The sequence below is a fragment of the Theobroma cacao genome, chromosome 9 (genome assembly GCF_053813885.1).
Source record: "Theobroma cacao isolate CCN51 chromosome 9, ASM5381388v1, whole genome shotgun sequence".
NCBI lineage: Eukaryota > Viridiplantae > Streptophyta > Magnoliopsida > Malvales > Malvaceae > Theobroma > Theobroma cacao.
In genome coordinates this window covers 15,786,279-15,806,106 of record NC_142647.1, presented here as the reverse complement: position 1 = coordinate 15,806,106, position 19,828 = coordinate 15,786,279, and positions in this window count along the sequence as shown.

Genomic DNA, 19,828 nt, shown 5'->3' with positions numbered 1-19,828 from the left:
AAAGGCTATACTTTTGCAAAAGTGCTACTTGATAATGGTCATCCTTGAATGTGATGCCTATGAGAATTTTGACCTATCTACTGATTGATAGGTCTTATATAAGGAAAAGACATATGATCGTGAAGGCTTTCGATGGAACAAAAAGATGAGTGGTGGGAGATATCAAGATACCTATAGAGGTTGACCCTTATGCCTTCACTATAGAGTTTCAAATCATGGACATTGCCCGTTCCTACAATTACTTGTTAGGATAACCATGAATTCATATGGCTAGGCTATACCATGATCTCCCCATTCTCACTAGTATATAGGATAGAAGCAGTGTTACCAATTGAGGTAGAGATTTCTTCTTTGAGGGTCCTTAAAGACATAGAGCTAGAAGAAGCAGAATGAGTCAATACCCGTTATAAGTAATTGAACCTTGTTGAAGAAAATAAACTGACCGCACTTTGCCACGGTCAGTTGTATCAAAGGAGAATGATGGGAGCATATGGTAAAAAAGTGCACCCTTGACAATTTCAGGAAGGAAAGTTAGTATTGAAAATAATCATCCTAAACCAAATGGATTCTCGGGGAAAATGATAGGGATGGGCTTTTGTTAGCTAAAATTTTCTACTCACGTAAGTATGTGTATTGCAAAGATAATATAATGCTAAATAAAGTATCAATCTCACAAAGAATTGTTATAAAAATTTTACCAAGCATTAAAATTAACACAATTTAATTTTATCCAAATGGTTTAAAAGCAAATAATTATTTAAACTAAAATTAACAAAAGTAATTAACAAAGATAAAAATCAAAGCAGAAATAAAATCTGATAAAACTCAATAGAAATAAGCCTAGGATTACAATATCCCTCACACTTTATTTAAACCTTACCTTTCTCTCTTAACTTAATCCAATGGGTTAAATTCCTAACTTAGAGTCCTAAATTATTTACAAAGATTTCCCGAACAGTCTTATAAAAATATCTATTTTAATCAAAACATTATATTCCTATGTGAATTCAAATTGAGATAGACTCATTAAGTTTAGGCTCGAATCCTTACTAGATACAACATATAGGTATATTCCTATCCTATACATGATTCAATTTATTCATTCAATCAAATAAATATGATAATATGATATTCCAATTTTAATCTACACTAAACTCCCTTTTCCAAGTTTGTTTAGATTTTTAGATCAATTTAATTGGTAGCAGAGTAATTAAAAGTATTAGAATAAATTGGAATTAACAATTCAATTCTATTGAAAATAAGCAAGAAAGATATTAAAAATTCAGACTACAAGTGAGTTCAATTGTAATCCTAGAAAAATAAAATTAGAGACTCATAATTGCAAAGATAAATAAAAATATGTGAAGTTTAACCATTAAGAGTAACAAGAAAAATAGAAGCCAAGGAAGAAGATAAAACAAATATTTGTAGCCTTGCTCTCCAAGCTTCATCTTCAACTTTTAGCTCTTGAATCTCTTAGGGTTGTGTCTTTCACTTCTCTAAAAGAACCCTTTAAATACTAATAATCTTGAACTAAAATTCTCAAAATTAAACATAGTTTAACCTAATGACTCTAACCTTTAGGCTTTGAAGTATTATGAGGCCCAACATCAAATATCATCCTTCAATTGCCATTCTTGCAGCATTTCACTCAATCATTTTCTAATGAAATTTTCTCTATCTTCAAGGCAGAACTGAACAATGTAGTCTTCATGAAAGCTATATCTCTATCTCTTAGCTTTCCAATGTCTCAAGAATCGCATCATTTGGACATTTGGGTGAGAGTTATAGTTAAAATACTAAGGTATGTATGAGCAGGATTTGGAGTCCTTTAAACACTTTTCTTTCTAAAATTAAGCCTTATTCTTTTAAATCCTACAAAAGCATAAAAACTAATAAATAATATCCAAATTAAAGTAAATAAATATATAATTAAAATAACTCAATAAAAATAAACTAATTAGAAGAACAACTAAAAATAATTAAATTCTAGTTAAAATTTAAAGACTTAGCTAACATTTAAGAACAAAATGTGATTAAAAATAATTCTATTTTATAGAATTATCAGCTTTCAAACCTAGTAAATGCAAATGTTGTCAAGAAGTACATGTCTAAAAAACAAAAAAGAAAAAGAGGGATTCAAGTTGAAATCTTGAAAGGGCAACTTGGATCCAAGAGATGTCTAGATTGAAAACCCAGAAGGGTGGTTTAGGCATGAATGAGGACAACTATCAAGGAATTACAAAATCCTGGCACAAAAAGGGTGAAACCATGATCCAAGATGTTGAGATAAAGACAAGGGAACTGACACTTGTGCCAATTTTAAAAAAAAAAATCTCATATCACTGTTCAAGTCTATCCGAGCAATCATTAGTAAAGAATTGTACCCCTATTTGAATTGAATTTTGCCTCTATGCAATACTCTTTGTCACTGTGCTTAAATGTTAACCTTTCCCATATTTTAATGAAATAGCCTTCTCTCCCATTATGTTATTATTGTTGTTCTTATTTTCACTCCGTAAATAAAAGGAATATAAATGCATTGCATTTGTCATGAGAATTTGAATGATATCTAATAAAAGATAAAAAATAGTAAGTATATATTCACATTGCTTCGAAAAGGAATCAAAGTTGGTCAAAAAATGAAATGGGGTTCGATAATATGAGGGAATGGAAAAGAAATAGGAAAGGATTAGACTATGCAGAAAGTGAGATGCAAATAATCATGAGCATCGAATCAAGTGGATGAAAAAGGAAGGCGTTCTTTGTTTGTTCCCCATTGATCAATGAAGGGATCATAATATACCGTGAATCAGCATTAAGGAAAATTATTAAAATCTCTGAACAATCATGCTTAAACCTTTGGATAATTATTTTAAGGCATCTTGATGATATTTATCTTTCCATTTGTCTTTTGTAATTTATTTTTAAAATTTTAAAGCATCAGATGAGGAGTTGTTTATCTTTTTCAAGTCATTTTTAAAGTTGTAAAGCCTCGAATGAGGATTTCTTTATCTTTTCAAATCATTTTTAAAGTTGCAAAGCCTTAGATGTGGACTTATGTATCTTCACTAGAATGAATACGATGTCTATGTCTTTGCACAATCCTTGATTCTCGAAAATGCGTAAAAAGGGACATTTGTAGACACCAAATTAATCATTTTTATTATTACTGTTATTTTTTTTTATTACTTGGGCTTTATCATATATCCAATTAATCTTTTGGGGCTTTCAAGTTTAGTTTGTAAAGGCCCAATAGTCAAACCCAAAAACAAGTCGATCTAAATAATTAAAACTTTAAATGGATCAAAACATAACAAAACAAGATTATGGCAAATTAAATTAAAGAAAAAATAATTTGAAAAAAAAAAAAGAAAGAAAAACAACTAGGCATGTTGACAAAGCCATGCCTAGCACAGTAAGGTGCATTTGCACCCAACTAGGCATAATTGTGCCCTGCCAGACGCAAGTTTTTTCCATCTAGAAAGACCATTTTTGCAAGTTGCCGAGGAGGGCACAACTCACCACACCACCAACACCTACTGCCCTTTTCTAGATCAATGGGAGATAGAGAGAGAGAGAGAGAAAAAAAAAAAGGAAAATCAGTAGAAGAAACAAAAAGGATTTTATGAAAAATAAAGAAAGAAAGAACCCTAGAGATTTTCTTTAAAGGCAGATCATATTCAAAAAAAGTTTTAAAAAACCCTAGAAACTTAGCAAGTTCTTGAGTGTTTCTTATGAGTTACTCGTGTGTTTTATGGAACAAAGTATTCCACATTTGACTTGTACTTTCCTTTGGTATTCATGACACGAATGATCTTACAAGAACATATGAGTAGGGATGTTGCGTATGTAAAAAATATGGCTACTCCAATGTTTGTTAAGTTTGAGAAGTATTATATTGAATTTAGTGTGATTTTAGATATAGTTGTGACATTTGATCCTCGGTGCAAGATTCAGCTTGTGAATTGGAGTTACATAAAGCTTTATGGGAATAATTCAGTTGAATTTAAAAAGGTTAAAGATAATTTATTTGCTCTTTTATAATGAATATGTTGTCAAGGTTTCTGATACTCCATTATCCTCTTTAAATCACACAATTTTTTATGGGAGAAAGGTGCAAAAGGGAAAAAAAGAGTTTTTGAAGGTAACTTTTTTATTTTTAAAGTATTATTTGTTATTTAAATTTAATATTTTTTTGTTGTTTTTTATTTTAATATTTTTTAATTATTTTGTTTTTCATAATTAGGAGTTTGACAATTTTGAACATAAGTTTAGGGCTGCCAACAAATCTCAACTAGAGCAATATTTGGATGAACAAATGATTGAAACTAAAATTGAATTGGATATTTTACAATTTTAGAAAGCAAATCAGTTTCGCCATCTTGAGCTTTCTGCCATGGCTCGAGATATCTTGGTCATTACTGTATTGACAATGGCTTCCAAATCTGCTTTGAGTGTTGATGGTAGAGTTCTTGATTAATATCGAAGCTCACTTAAACTAGATGTTGTGGAGGCAATTTTATGTTGTAGAGATTGGCTACTTGGAGAAATTAGTAATACAATCTTTCATTTTTTTTTGTTATGTTTCTTGTGTTTAATTGCATGATTAGAGTAAGTTTGATTTATTTACATGTTTTTAATAAACTTTTTTTATATTGTAGCAACTGTAGAAACAGAAGTGAACAATCTTATCGTTAATGCTTTAAATTTGGATATTAGAAAAGAAGAAATGGCATCATATGATTGGTCTAATACTATTGATGTCAATTAATCATCAATGAAAGGTAATGCTTTAAACTAAATTTTTTATTTTGATCCAATTTTATTAATATATTCTTTTCATTCCATTATTAGGTTTGGTGACACCGAAATAATGTGACATTGGCGAATGGGGTTTTCAATTTTGGTTTGGGTGTTTAAAATTGTTCATGGTTGATGATGTTGTTAATGATATGTATTTAATTATGGTTGAAAATTATCGATAATTTTAGATGTTGTTAGTATTTTAAGATTAGATGTTAATGATGGATTTTATTAGTATGACAATGAATTTTATGTATGTTATTTATGTTAAATGTTAGAAAAGATTTTTTTAACCCTAAAAAATAAGGTTTTTTTCAAAAATAACTTTCTTTTTAATTTTAACTATTTTTAGCCAACAGAAAATATTTTTGGATAAAATTGCTTTTATTGAAAACTCTTCATACTCAAGCACAAAAAAATGTTGATTTTTTTAAAAAGAACAAATCAACACCACCACTGCTCATGAACAATGATACAGAGTTACAAAAGCTAATAACAAAAGATATAAAGTATCAAAAAAGAAAAATGAAAAAGAAGAATAAAGTGTCATCATCATAATCATCCTCTCATACATACGAACGAACAAATAAAGAAAAAGAAAAAGAGAAATGGAGACAAAGCTATTTTGGTTTTCGATGAGTCTTTTGATTTTTTTTTCTCTTTAGTTGGTGTAGTTGCTACGGAAAGATCCCAAAGCCTTGATAGCTACAGCTTTAAGGATGTACTAGTTGTATGTACTTGCTGCAAAAGCTCCAACGAAAGAACCTACTCAGAAAACTTAGAAAAAACATTGTTACACACCATGTTGAAAAAGAAAATTGTTACACACCATTTTAAGGTGTTTAACTGCAAGAATTTATGTCTTAGTGAAATACAAAAATAGAGACCAAATTACACGTCTTGTTTAAAAATTACCATTATTACACACCATGTTCAAAAAAAATTGTTACACACCATGTTGAAAAAAGAAATATTGTTACATATCATATTTAAGGTATTTAACTCCAAGAGTTTATGTTCAAGGCTGCAACTATCAAAACTTTTTGATCCTTCATAGCAACCCCACCAACTAAAGAAAAAAAACAAAAGACTAACCTAGAAAACTTAGAAAAATGTTGTTACACGCTATGTTTAAGGTGTTCAATTCAAGAGTTTATGTCCTAGTGAAATACAAAGATAGAGACCAAGTTACACATCATATGTTTAAAAAGTAATGTTGTTACATGCCATGTTCAAAAAATGATATTACACGCCATGTTGAAAAAAAATGTTGTTACACGCCAATTTAAAGGTGTTTAACTCCAAGAGTTTATATCTTAGTAAAATACAAAGGTGGAGTCCAAGTTACACATGATGTTGAAAAAAAAAAGTTGTTATATGTCATGTTGAAAAAAAAAGTTATTAAACGCCATGTTTAAAGTGTTTAACTTCAAGAGTTTATATCCTAGTGAAATACAAAGATAGAGACCAAGTTACTGTTGGTCCCTATAATATGTGCTAGAGGGGGTATGAATAGCACAATTTGGCTCTTAATAATATTGGAAACTAATTTTCAAAACTTAAGAAAATAAAAACAGAGTATAAGATGCACAGCAATTTAAAGTGGTTCGGTCCAAGACCTACATTCAAAACCTTGATTATCCAACCAAGAATTTTCCCACAAATCCACTATGAACCGGTGAAATTCGCAAGCTTTCACCAAGCTTTACAATGGCTTTTACCAAGCTCAGCCACAACCTTTTACACTAGTTTTTCACGGGTTCAACTAAAACCCAATGTGGTTTTCCAAGGCTCAACCACAACCTACAATAATCAAGCTATACCAAGCTTGAACAACCCCTTAGAGTGACTCCCTCACTCTAAGGATACAAGAGAAGATGTAAAAGAAGGTACCTATGATCACTGGTTGATCTGATTAGTACAAGATTGAGTGCTAAATACAAATGCAAAGAGTAGATGTTTAAGTGCAAACAAGTGCAATGAAGCTTTTCTAGTTTTCTACTTTCTATAGCTCAAATCTCATTCAAGGCTTCTAAAAACTAGTTTCTCATTATTGGAAAACCCTTTATACTTGGAGATGCAACTCTAATGGTAGTTTGACAGTTTATGGCTGTTGGAAACAGTTGAAGATGAGTTCTAGCCGTTAATTTATCTTGTAGTGCTCTGGTTCAAATTGCAGACAGAGAGCTCTTAGTCGACTGACTTGGTCGACTTAGTTAATTCTGTTTCTGGTTTACAGATCTTGGCAGAGAGTAGTTAGTCGACTGTCTTCGTTGACTAAGTTGATTATGTTTCTCAAACTCTTCAGCCCGCCATTTCTCCAATTTGAAACTTGGTCAACCAATGTTCTTCCTTGTTTCACCAATAAGCTTCCTCCTTATTATTCAATTACATCTTGTTGATTTTGTCCCTCTTTTTCTTTCAAAAATACTCTTTCAAGAGTCAATAAATTAATTTTATATATTACTTTCCTGCACACTCAAGTAAGGGTATTAGACACACATAAATGAGAATGTTTCATTATCATCAAAAACTAATGGAGCCAACAATCTCCCCCTTTTTGATGATGACAAAACATTCCTTGATTAACAGCATAGTATCATTTTAATTCTTTTTAGTTTTCTACAAAAAATGAGGATTGCTCTCCTTAAGTATAAGCTCCCCCTTAGTGTGTGCATATTTTGCTTATTTTATTCCAGCAAATTTTATTTTCGTCATATAGAAAATGATATTTTGCATTTAAAGTATACATATGTGCATCAACATAGAGTGATTTGCAGCAAGTAAGTATTAACAGATTTGTCATTAAATTTTCAACAGTAAATGTTGTCAAATTTTCATCAAAGTTCCAGCAGCTGTCAATCAGCTTATTGATTTCAGATTTTGTATACATCATTCATGTCTTAATTGATATACTATTCACACCATCTATATCTATTTTCAAACAGAAATTATTCACAATGCCATAACAAAATCATTTATCAGCATGTAAATCAATATAAGCATAGGACCAGCAGATTTTATTCATGACAGTCAAAATACCAAAACAGCAAAATATCAGCAGACTTCCATTTTTAGCAATTAAGCAACATAGTCATATCAGCATTCATTTTTCACATACAACCACATAAATAATAGAATTAAAACTGAGTGTTTAAGTGCCACTATGGCACAAATAACAGTTAATCAACAAGTATTCTGAAACTGGCCTTAGATTATTTTTGCTTCCTCTCTCCTATTTTTCTAAGTTCATTCACCCTTGATTCTACCTTCTTTCCTTTCCTAGGTTCATTTTTGGTTCCTCTACCCTAACATTTTGTTTTTAAGTTTATTCTCTGATTCCTGCATTCTACTCCCTCTTTTTATCAACATCAAAGGGAGGGGCTTCTATTTATCTGACGTGTCAAAGGGTGAGGATTCAGTGCTGTAGAAAGGGTTGAGAGGAAAAAAAGAGGGCTTTCGAAGAGGTGATGACCGTATTGGGGAAGGTTTTGGTGAGAACTTGTCTGAGATAGGGATTGGAGAAGAAGCTGAAACTGGTATGGATTTCTCTGCCAACCTGGAAGACTTTCTTCTCTTGAGAAAAGCTGTCTTGGTTGCCATAGTCTTCCTGCCTTTGGTTGGTAGTTTTGCCTCAATTGGTGGTGCTGCGGTGGCTTTGGCTTTCCCTGCTTTTGCTTTACTCTGGTTGCTGATGCAGATTTTTTTCCTTTTCCTACACCTTCACCATCTTTTTGAGTTTTCGTCCTGACAGTGTCTTTTTCAGCTTGTCCCTCCTTTACCATTTAGTGGAAGATATCCATGATGGCAACTTCTTCTGAATTTGAAGGAGCGGTCTGTTGTTTCTCTGTTTCTAAATCATTTTTGCTTTGAGGTTCATGAGAGGGTGTCTTGGTTGGCTGATCAACCCCTTGGGGAGAGTCCTCAATCTGCAGAGCAGGACTAGTAGATTTGTAGGTGCAACCTTCAGCTTGAATGCTAGAACTTCTAACATGAGAAGCAGATTTTTTTATTGACTTAGCTGAACCTTTATCACCTTGTTGTGCAGGTGCAGTGTTGGATGTGGCAGAACTATCTGCAGCCACAAGTTCAGATGGCATGTTTTCCTTCTCCTTCAGCTTGTTTTCCAACTCAGTGATTTTATCTTCCATTTTCTGTAACTTCACTCCTTGGTCAGTCAACTTACCATCAATCCTCATGAGCAAATTAAAAATCACTTCATTTGAAATTTTGGAGGGAGCTTCTTCAAGTTGAGCAAGCAGACTGTGTTCTTTTCTTGGACCAGTTTTAGAGGTTTTAATGAACTTTTCTCCATCGAGCACATACCCCATTTTAACCAAGCTACCATAATAAATGGCTTGATCTCTTATTTTTACCAAGTCCATATCATACCTCTTTGCCCATATTCCCTTCTTCTGCACAAGGGATGTAATCACATTCCCATATGGCAGATTGACCTTATCAAGTCTGCAGGTACTTCTCATTTTCTCAATCATAAATCTTCTCAAATTCAGAGACACTCCATTGAAAGCATGCTCCACCAGCCAAAAGTCCTAGAGGCTGATGTAGCTAAGGCTTCCACTTCTGCCTTGTATATTTGTTGCAATGAAATAGTGTAGAATTATGATCTGAGGGTAGGTTATCAAACCAGAATTACTTTTTGAAGAATATTTTTCTTTTCTTCTAGTGATGATCTCCCACAATGAGGACGGATCATATTTTTCAAGCAGTTCAAATTCACCTTCTTCATACTCTATTTTTAGCAGGTTCCCTAAATCCTCAGCAGTCATAATAAACTCTTTTCCATTCAGATAAATATTCAAACCATCTTCTACATAATCATCAAAAATCTATTAATTCCTTCCTTTCAAAGCAATTCTAGAATAGAACTCTTTGACCAGACTTGGACTATAAGGCCTATTCTTAAAGGTGTTGTAACCTTTTAGTTTTAGTTCATCAAAGTACTCAGATAGATTGGTCTAGATTTCTACATTTTCCTCAAAACTCTTCCAATTAATGAATTTTCCATAAGAGATTGGTGCATTCTCGATATTTTTAAATCTATACTCATGCAACTTATTCCTAAATTTTGATGAAGAAGAACTGGTACCTTTATGGAGTGAGGGCTCTGTTTCTTTCTTCTTTTAAGTTTTCTACTTCTTTTCTCTTAGTTTCTCGAATATATCTTTCACTAAACCAGACATGATTTTCAGTTTCTTTTTCAAACTTTTTGTTCCTGTATCTTCCTCCATTGGCTTTTTCCCTTTCTTCTTCTCTGATATCTCTTTACTTTGAGATGTTCTAGCCATATTGGTTACAAAAATTTCTGAGGGTTTGAGTCAGTTTCAGAGGCAAACAGAAAGATTTAGGTTTTTGTTTTTAGAGCAACGGGTTTCAGAGGAGAGGTAGTTAACAGTTATGACTCAGAAAAATTGCTTACCTTCCTTTTAAGTGCTACCCTATTTTATTTCTTTATAATTTCAAACTTCCCTCTAAATTTTGGTTATTTACCTTTGACAGTTTTTCTTTATTCTTTTTACACTCGATAAACCCAAATTTTTACCACATTTTACTCTTCTTTCTCCAAACTCATTGAGTCTTATTATTTAAGGTCGTTAGACCACTCTTAGCTGACTAAGAAATCCTTAGTCGACTGAAAGCATTCTTGTTTCTATGTGAGAGCCAAAGGTTTTCTTATAATTCCTTCAGATTAATCATCCCTCAATTTCTTCTAATCTCATAGAATCTATCTTCACTTAGGGGTTTGGTAAAAATGTATGCTAATTGATGTAAAGCATTCACAAATTCTATCTTAATATCATTTTTCACCAAATGGTCTCTAATAAAATGATGTCTAATTTCAATGTGCTTTGTCCTAGAGTGTTGCATAGGATTTTTTGATATATTGATTGCACTTGTGTTATCACAGTATATTGGTACATTATGCATAGTTATTCCATAATCTTTTAATTGTTGCTTGATCCAAAGGATTTGTGCACAGCAACTACCTAATGATACATATTCAGCCTCTGCTGTAGATAGTGCCACTAAGTTTTACTTTTTGCTGGACCAAGACACAAGCATCCTTCCTAAAAATTGGCATGTTCCACTAGTGTTTTTCCTATCAGTTCTACTGCTAGCAAAGTCAGCATCTGAATATCCAACTAAGCTAAGAGTTGAGTCTCTAGAGTATCATATTCCTAGTTCTTAAGTGTCTATGAGGTATCTAAAAATTCTCTTAACAACTGTTAGGTGTGATTCTTTAGGCTGTGACTGAAATCTAGCACATAAGTACACACTAAACTGAATATCTGGTCTACTTGCTGTTAAGTAGAGAAAATAGCTTATCATACCTCTATAGAGCTTTTGATCTACATCATTACCTTTTTCATCTAAGTCGAGTTTGGTGGATGGACTCATTGGTGTAGAAATTGATTTCAACTTCAGCATATCAAATTTCTTGAGCATATTATGAGTGTATTTTTCTTGGTTGATGAAGATTCCTTCCTCACTTTATTTGATTTGAAGACCAAGGAAGTACTTCAACTCTCCTATCATGCTCATTTCAAATTTACCCTACATTTTCTTAGCAAAGTTCTTGCATAAAGCCTCATTAGTTGCACTAAATACAATGTCATCCACATATATTTGTACAATAATTAAATCATTTAGACATCTCCTAATGAACAATGTAGTATCGATGCTGCCTCTATCATCCCCTTTTTCAATTAGAAATTTTGAAAGTCTCTCATACCAAGCTCTAGGAGCTGGTTTCAATCCATACAAGGCTTTATGAAATTTGAAAACATGATTAGATTTTTCAAAGTCTTCAAAACCAAGTGGTTGTTCTACATATACTTCCTCTTGAATTAATCCATTTAAGAATGCACTTTTGACATCCATTTGGAACAATTTAAAATTCATGAAACATGCAAAAGCTAGCAACAACCTTATAGCTTCAATCCTAGCAACCGGAGCAAAAGTTTCATTATAATCTATTACTTTTTCTTGGTTGTATCCTTTTGCTACCAACCTAGCTTTATTTCTAATTACATTTCCTTGCTCATCTACCTTATTTCTAAATACCCATTTTATACCAACAATAGGGTGATTTGAAGGTCTAGGTACCAATGACCATACATGACTCATTGTGAATTGATCAAGTTCTTCTTGCATGGCTATTATCCAACTTTCCTCTTTTTCAGCTTCTTCAAAGTTTTTAAGTTCAATTTGAAATATAAAAGCTGAAAACTCACAAGTTTCTCTAGTTGCTTTCCTAGTTTTAACTCCTTGTGAAATCTCATCAATTATTTGGTCTTGTGGGTGATCTCTCACAAATCTCCAACTCCTTGGTAGATCATCATGTTGATTTTCTACTCTTTCCATATTTCTAAATGTGGAGTTTCATTTTCTCTTTTAGGTGAGCTTTCTTCATTATTTTTGTTGTTTTCTAAGCTCATTTCCTCCATTTGTTTTTCTAAGACTTCTACATCATCATCATCATCATGAACTTCTCTTTGCAATGCATTTGACTCATCAAAAACTACATGAATTGATTCTTCAACGGTCAAGGTCCTTTTGTTAAAAACTCTATAGGCCTTTGAGTTTAAAGCATATCTTAAAAATATTGCTTCATCACTCTTTGCATCAAACTTCCTTAGGGGCTGTTTTCCATTGTTCAATACAAAACATTTACAGCAAAAACTCCTAAGGTGAGAAATATTTGGTTTCCTACCTTTATATAGTTCATACGGAGTCTTTGAAATCAAGATTGAGACTCTATCAAGAATATAAGTTACTGTATTTACTGCCTCAACCCAAAGATATTTAGGTAGGTTGTTCTCACATAGTATGGTCCTAGCCATTTCTTTCAAGGTTCAGTTTTTCCTCTCTACAACTCCATTTTGCTGGGGTGTTCTAGGTGCAAAAAAATTGTGATCCAACCCCTTTTCATTACAAAACTTTTCAAACTCATCATTTTCAAATTCTCCTCCATGATCACTCCTTATGCTAACTATGGCTAGTCCTTTTCATTTTCTACTTTCTTACAATGACTTAAGAATGCTTGTAGAGCATCATTCTTATGAGCAAGAAAATACACCCAAGTATATCTAGAATAGTCATCAACTTTTACAAAGCCATAAGATTTTCCTCCTAAGCTAGTTGTGCTTATTAGACCAAATAGATCAATATGAAGTAATTCAAGAGGTTTAGATGTTGACACAATTTTCTTAGACTTGAAGGATGTCCTAACTTGTTTTTCTAGTTGGCAAGCATCACATATCTTATCATTTTCAAATTTTAACTCAAGCAGTCCAGCAACAAGATTTTTCTTAATTAATTTTGACATAGTATTCATGCTCACATGTCCTAATCTCCTATGCCATAGCCAACTATCATTTTCAGCATTTGTAACAAGACATACTTCACTATTTACTATAAGATCTTCAAGAAAAATTACATACATATTCTTCAATCTATTTCCTATAAATGAGATTTTATTTGTACTCATATCTATCACTTCACACTTAGTTGAATCAAAGCACACTCTAAATTCTTTATCACATAATGGACTAATACTTAGTAAATTATGCTTTAAGCCTTTAACCAACAACACATGACTAATTTGAGTTTGAGAATTCTTACCAACCGCATCTATACCATGAATTCTTCTTTTTGAATCATCTTCAAAGGATACAGTTCCTCCCTTTCTCTTATCCAGATGAGCAAATAGCATTTCATGTCCTGTCATGTGTCGTGAACAACCACTGTCCAAGTACCACGGCTGTTTTTTCTTGAGTTGAGCTTTTGAACATGTCTCCTTTAAGTCCAGCTCAACCTACAAAACAGAATTTCAGTTTTTCTTTATAGGTACCCATACTTTGATGGGTCCTTGAGTGTTAGTTGCAACAAAGGATCCCTTAGAAACCCATATTTTCTTAACTTTTTGCACTTTTCTTTTCTTAAAATAGTCATATGATAAATGACCATGTTTACCACAATTATAACATTTAGGTAATGCTTCAGTTGAATTTTTATTGTGGTATGCATCTCTTTTTGATGATTCATTTTTTAAACATTTAAGAGCTGTATTTTCATCAAGAGTTATTTGCAAGGCTTTAGACTTGTTTTCCAACTTTAGTTTTAAAACCTCAAAGTCTGTTTTTGAGTGTTTTAACTCAAATTGCAAAATATTTCGTTGCTCAAAAACAAAAGTAAATTCTTGTTTGATTTGTTCCAAATCATTTTCAAGAAATGTAGCCTTTTTCTTTAATGATTTGTATTTTGAAAAAGCTTTTCAAATTCATCATAAAGGCACTCATACTCATCCTGTAAATCATCATAAGAATTAATTCAGGGGGATAAAGGTACCTCTGTTTCATCCTCTTGTGCCATTAAACAGATTTTGCTATTTTCTCAAATTTTTCATCATCAGTTTCAGAGCTTGATGTGTCATTGTCCGACCATGCAGCAGCCACCATTGCTTTCTTGGATTTCTTATTTTTCTTGGGGGTTTCATCTTTCAGCAATGGACACTCGGACTTGAAGTGACCAAGTTTCTTGCATTCGTAACAGATCATCTCCTCTTTTTTGTTGGAGTCATTTTTGTTCCTTATTTTCCATGAAGCACCTTGGTCTTTCCTGAAACCTCTTTTAGTTAGCCTTCGATTTCTTCTACTCATTAGCTTTCAAAATTTTCTTACAACTAGAGCTAATTCTTCATCATCATCACAGGAAAGCTCTTCCAGCTCTTCTTCAAGGATGCTGGCTTTAAGTGCAATACTCTTTTTCTTTTCCTTTGCTTCCCTTAGGTCTTATTCTTCTTCTTCCTTTAGCTCCAGCTCATGAGTAAGAAGAGAACCACAAATCTCATCGAAAGTGATGATGTTCAGATCTTTAGCCTCTCTAATGGCAGTCGCTTTTGGCTTTCAAGATTTTGGTAGGCATCTAAACAGTCTCTTAACTAATTCATGTTCAATGATAGGCTTGCCTAGCTGACTTAATTTATTTGTGATGTTTGTAAACCTATCAAACATGTTGGTGATGTCTTCACCAGGCTCCATTTTGAACATTTCATAACTATGTGTTAAGAGAGCAATTTTGGACTTCTTTACTTGAGAAGTCCCTTCATGGATTATTCTAAGTTTTTTCCACACTTGTTAAACTATTGTACAGCTTGAGACCTTGTTAAATTCAGTGGGGGTTAATGCACAATGTAATGTGTTGATAACCTTAAAGTTTATTTGAACTTTCTTAGTTTCAGCCTCAATCCATTCAGACCTTGGCTTGGGCATCAACTCATTTGTCACTACATTCACGATTGAGGGCATAAAAGGTCCATCAGTTATGATTTCTCACATTTCATAATCTATAACCCTAATATAAATTGACATTCTAGTACTCTAATAACCGTAATTAGAGCCATCAAACAGAGGTGGTCTATTTGTTTATTATCCCTCAGCAACTATGATTTTTTGTTGAGCCATTTGGATCTTCCCAAAGGATGTTAAGCCTTAAAAATAAGGAACTAACTTTGATATCAATTGTTGGTCCCTATAATATGTGCTAGAAGGGGGGTGAATAGTACAATTTGGCTCTTGACAATATTGGAAACTAATTTCCAGAACTTAAGAAAATAAAAACAGAGTATAAGATGCACAGCAATTTAGAGTGGTTCAGTCCAAGACCTACATCCACTACCTTGATTATCCAACCAAGGATTTTTCCACAAATCCACTATGGACTAGTGAAATTCACAAGCTTTCACCAAACTTTATAATGGCTTTTACTAGACTCAGCCACAACCTTTTACACTAGTTTTTCACTGGCTCAACTAAAACCCAATGTGGTTTTCCAAGGCTCAACCACAACCTACAACAATCAAGCTATCCCAAGCTTGAACAACCCCTTAGAGTGACTCCCTCACTCTAAGAATACAAGAGAAAAAGTAAAAGAAGGTACCTATGATCACTGGTTGATCTGATTGGTACAGGATTGAGTGCTAAATATAAATACAAAGAGTAGACGTTTAAGTGCAAACAATTGCAATGAAGCTTTTCTGGTTTTTCTACTTTCTATAGCTCAAATCTCATTCAAGGCTTCTAAAAACTAGTTTCTCATTGTTGGAAAACCCTTTTATACTTGGAGATACAACTCTGATGGTTGTTTGACAGTTTATGGCTATTGGAAACAGTTGAGGGCGAGTTCTAGCCATTAATCTGTCTTGTAGTGCTCTGGTTCAAATTGCAGACAGAGAGCTCTTAGTCGACTGACTTGGTCTACTAAGTTGATTCTGTTTCTGGTTTACAGATCTTGGCAGAGAGCAGTTAGTCGACTGTCTTGGTCGACTAAGTTGATTTTGTTTCTCAAACTCTTCAGCCCGCCATTTCTCCAATTTGAAACTTGGTCAACCAATGTTCTTCCTTGTTTCACCAATAAGCTTCCTCCTTGTTATTCAATTACATCTTATTGATTTTGTCCTTCTTTTTCTTTCAAAAATACTCTTTGAAGAGTCAATAAATTAATTTTATATATTACTTTCCTGCACACTCAAGTAAGGGTATTAGACATACATAAATGAGAATGTTTCATTATCATCAAAAACTAATGGAACCAACAGTTACACATCATGTTTAAAAAATAATATTGTTGCACGTCATGTTCAAAAAAATGTTGTTACACGCCATGTTGAAAAAAAAATGTTGTTACACGTCATATTTAAGGTGTTTAACTCTAAGAGTTTTTGTCTTAACGAAATACAAAGATAGAGACCTAGTTAAACATCATGTTGAAAAAAAAATTTATTACATGCCATATTGAAAAAAAATGTAATGTCATGTTTAAGGTATTTAACCTCAAGAGTTTATGTCCTAATGAAATACAAAGATAGAGATCAAGATACACACCATGTCAAAAAAAAAAGTTGTTACATGCCATGTTGAAAAAAAAAGTTTATTACATGCCATGTTTAAGGTGTTTAACTTTAACAGTTTATGTCCTAGTGAAATGCAAAGATAGAGACCAAGCTACACGGTATATTGAGAAAAAAAGTTGTTACACGTTATGTTGAAAGAAAATGGTTATTAAATGCCATGTTTAAGGTTTTTAACTCCAAGAGTTTATGTCCTAATGAAAGACAAGATAAAGATCAAGTTACATGCCATGTTTAAACCATGCCATATTCAATAGATTTTTTACAAGCCTAGTGCATTAAAGTTGTTACATACAGGCATGGCATGTAACTACTCTAGACAGTGTTCTAATTTACAGACTTCACTTATATTACTTCAACCCATCAATTTGGGGTTTTATTAATGTAAATCAATAAACCCAAGAACATACATTCATGTTATCTACTCTTTTGTCTGTAAATCGATGAAGATATGGTGAGAAATAGATAGAGAGGGACAGTGATAGTGGTAAAATTAAAGAAACTTAAATGGTGAGAGAGAGAAATCAGGAGCACAACAGATGAATGCGGAAGAGAGAAATCAATAAAATTAGAGAGAACTGGTTGACGAGAGAGAGAAATCAAGAGCATAGTTAACGGATGCTAGAGAGAGAAATCATGAGGAAAATTGTGATAAATAGTTTAATTTATCTGAAATGGCTTCAGGGCATTTTTATCAAGTCATGGCAAAAATTGGGTAAAGATAATTAATTTTATATTAGGGGTTATTTTTGGAGTGGCCTTTTAAGGTTGACCATTTCTCACAATTTTCTCTAAATTTTATTATATTTGATGTTATTATTATTTTGTTATAATTGTTTTTATAATTATTGATTTTAATTTGAATAATAAAATTATATTTAATTATAAATATTTTAATTTAATCGTGTTAAACGTGTTAATCATGTTAGAAAAAAACTATGTTTAATTGTGTTTAGTAATTGTGTCGTGTCGTATAAAATCTTGACACGTTAAATAAACATGTTAGTTGTGTCATGTAGTGTTACACAATTATTAAACATATCCATGTATGTGTTTCAAATGTGAAACAAATAATTATTCGTGTCATGTTTGTGTTTACCCATAGAATCACTAATACTTTATATTGACACGACACAATTAAGACACGAAAACTCAAAATTTTTAAGTCCAAGGTTGAAAGATCCTGGGGCAACTATATCCAAGGATGTCATTTTGAGGGATTTAATCAAGAGCAAGGGGTAAAAATAGAAAGGGAAATCAAAGGTTAAAATTAAAAAATCAAAGTCTAAGATGAGGAAGGATGGGAAATCTCGAATAAAAGAAGTCGTGAAAGCTTAGTTGATAGAGAGAATAGAAGTCAACGATGTTAGGTTTTGATGAGCCAGAATGAGAAAATTAATAGGGGTGATCTAGTAATGGAGATGGCAAGCGAAAAGAAGTTTGAGCTAGCAATAAGCAATGAGGAAGAGATTGAAGTCAAGAAGAAAGAAAAGGATAACAACATGAGATAGAGAAGAAGAAATAATTGATCGGTGCATACGAAGAGGAATTGTTGAGGTTGATTTGGAAACTATACTAAGGAATGACATCATGTGGAAAGAAGCGTTAGTAACACTTGACACATTCAATAGTCTGGAGATTAAATTTAAGGAGGAAAAATAAGAAGTGCTCAAAGTCTTCTCAGAACAAGGTACAGAAAGTGGGTAGATTTGAACATCAAGTGAAAGTTTCCAGTTATGTGGGGTATGTGGTGAGTTTTTTTATTGAATTATGAGTTTAATAACATGGAACATTAGAGGCATTGGCAGGGGACAAAACAAAAAGTTCTATGAAAACTACTGAGGAAGAATAAACCAAATATGGAATTCATTTAGGAAACAAAAATGCAAAATGTTTATAAGGGGCTGTTCGAGAGGCTATGGCCAAAAAAGAGGGTGTGTGGCAAAGCGATGGCCTTGGTAGGGAGGTTTGGCGACTTGATGTGTATGTGGCAGGAGGCTTTTTCACATTAGAATAGTGTATTATGCACAGACATTTCATCATTATGATTGAAGAGTTAATGGTTTACAATATGAAGAACGGATTTGGCAATATCTATGCATCGAATGAAGAATTAGCAAGAAGTGAAGTTTGGGATGAAATTATGGAAGGAGTAAAAATTCTATGGGTACTAGGAAAAGATTTTAATGTAGTAAGAAAATAAGAAGAGTGAATCGGCAGAAGTGTTATTAGAAGATCAATTGAAAATTATGAGGTATAATGAAGTTAGCCTGATGGACCTACCATTAGTTGGAGGCAAATTCACATGTAATAGTAATAGATATGAGCCTTCCTTTAGTTGACTGAACCGATTTCTAGTGGATATTGAAATTCTAGAAAAAGAGAGCAATTTAATTCAAAGATGTTTGCTAGCTTCCATTTTCGAGCTTAATCTTATAGTGTTAAGCCTAGGACAAGTTTATTAGAGTACTTGACAAGTTCTTTAATTTTTGGATAGAAGAAAAGAGTTTCCAAGAAGTGCTGAAATAATACTAAAGCCAAGAAGGTAATGGAATACAAAGGAATAATGGGTTATGGAGGAAGCTTAATGGGTTGAAAGTGGTTCTCAAAGTTTGACAGAGTATTTGAAAATTCTCAAGAGCACATTTCTAATTTGGAAAGTGAACTTCAAAACATAAATGAGGCCCTCCAAGAAGGTAAGGGAGAAAGTAACATCCGAGAAGAGGTGGTTAGGAAGAAAGTTGAATTGTGGGATCCCTACAAGGTTGAAGAAAAATCATGGCAGCAAAAATCGAGGGTGAGGTGGGTGCTAGAGGGTGATTGAAATACAAAATTTTTTCACGCTATGGCATTAATAAGAAGGAGACACAATTTGATCCATCAATTGGAAGTTGGTGGAGATAAGTTAATGGACCTCGAGAGCATAAAGAATGTGTTAGCCAAGCATTGTGCTAAATTTTACAAAAGAAAGAGAATGCTAACTTTAAGTAGTTTTAATTGCCCTTTCAAAAGATTGACTAAGGATGTCATGGCTTTTCTTGAAAAAAAAAGTAACAAAAGAAGAGGTGTGGGAAACGATATGTAGTTATG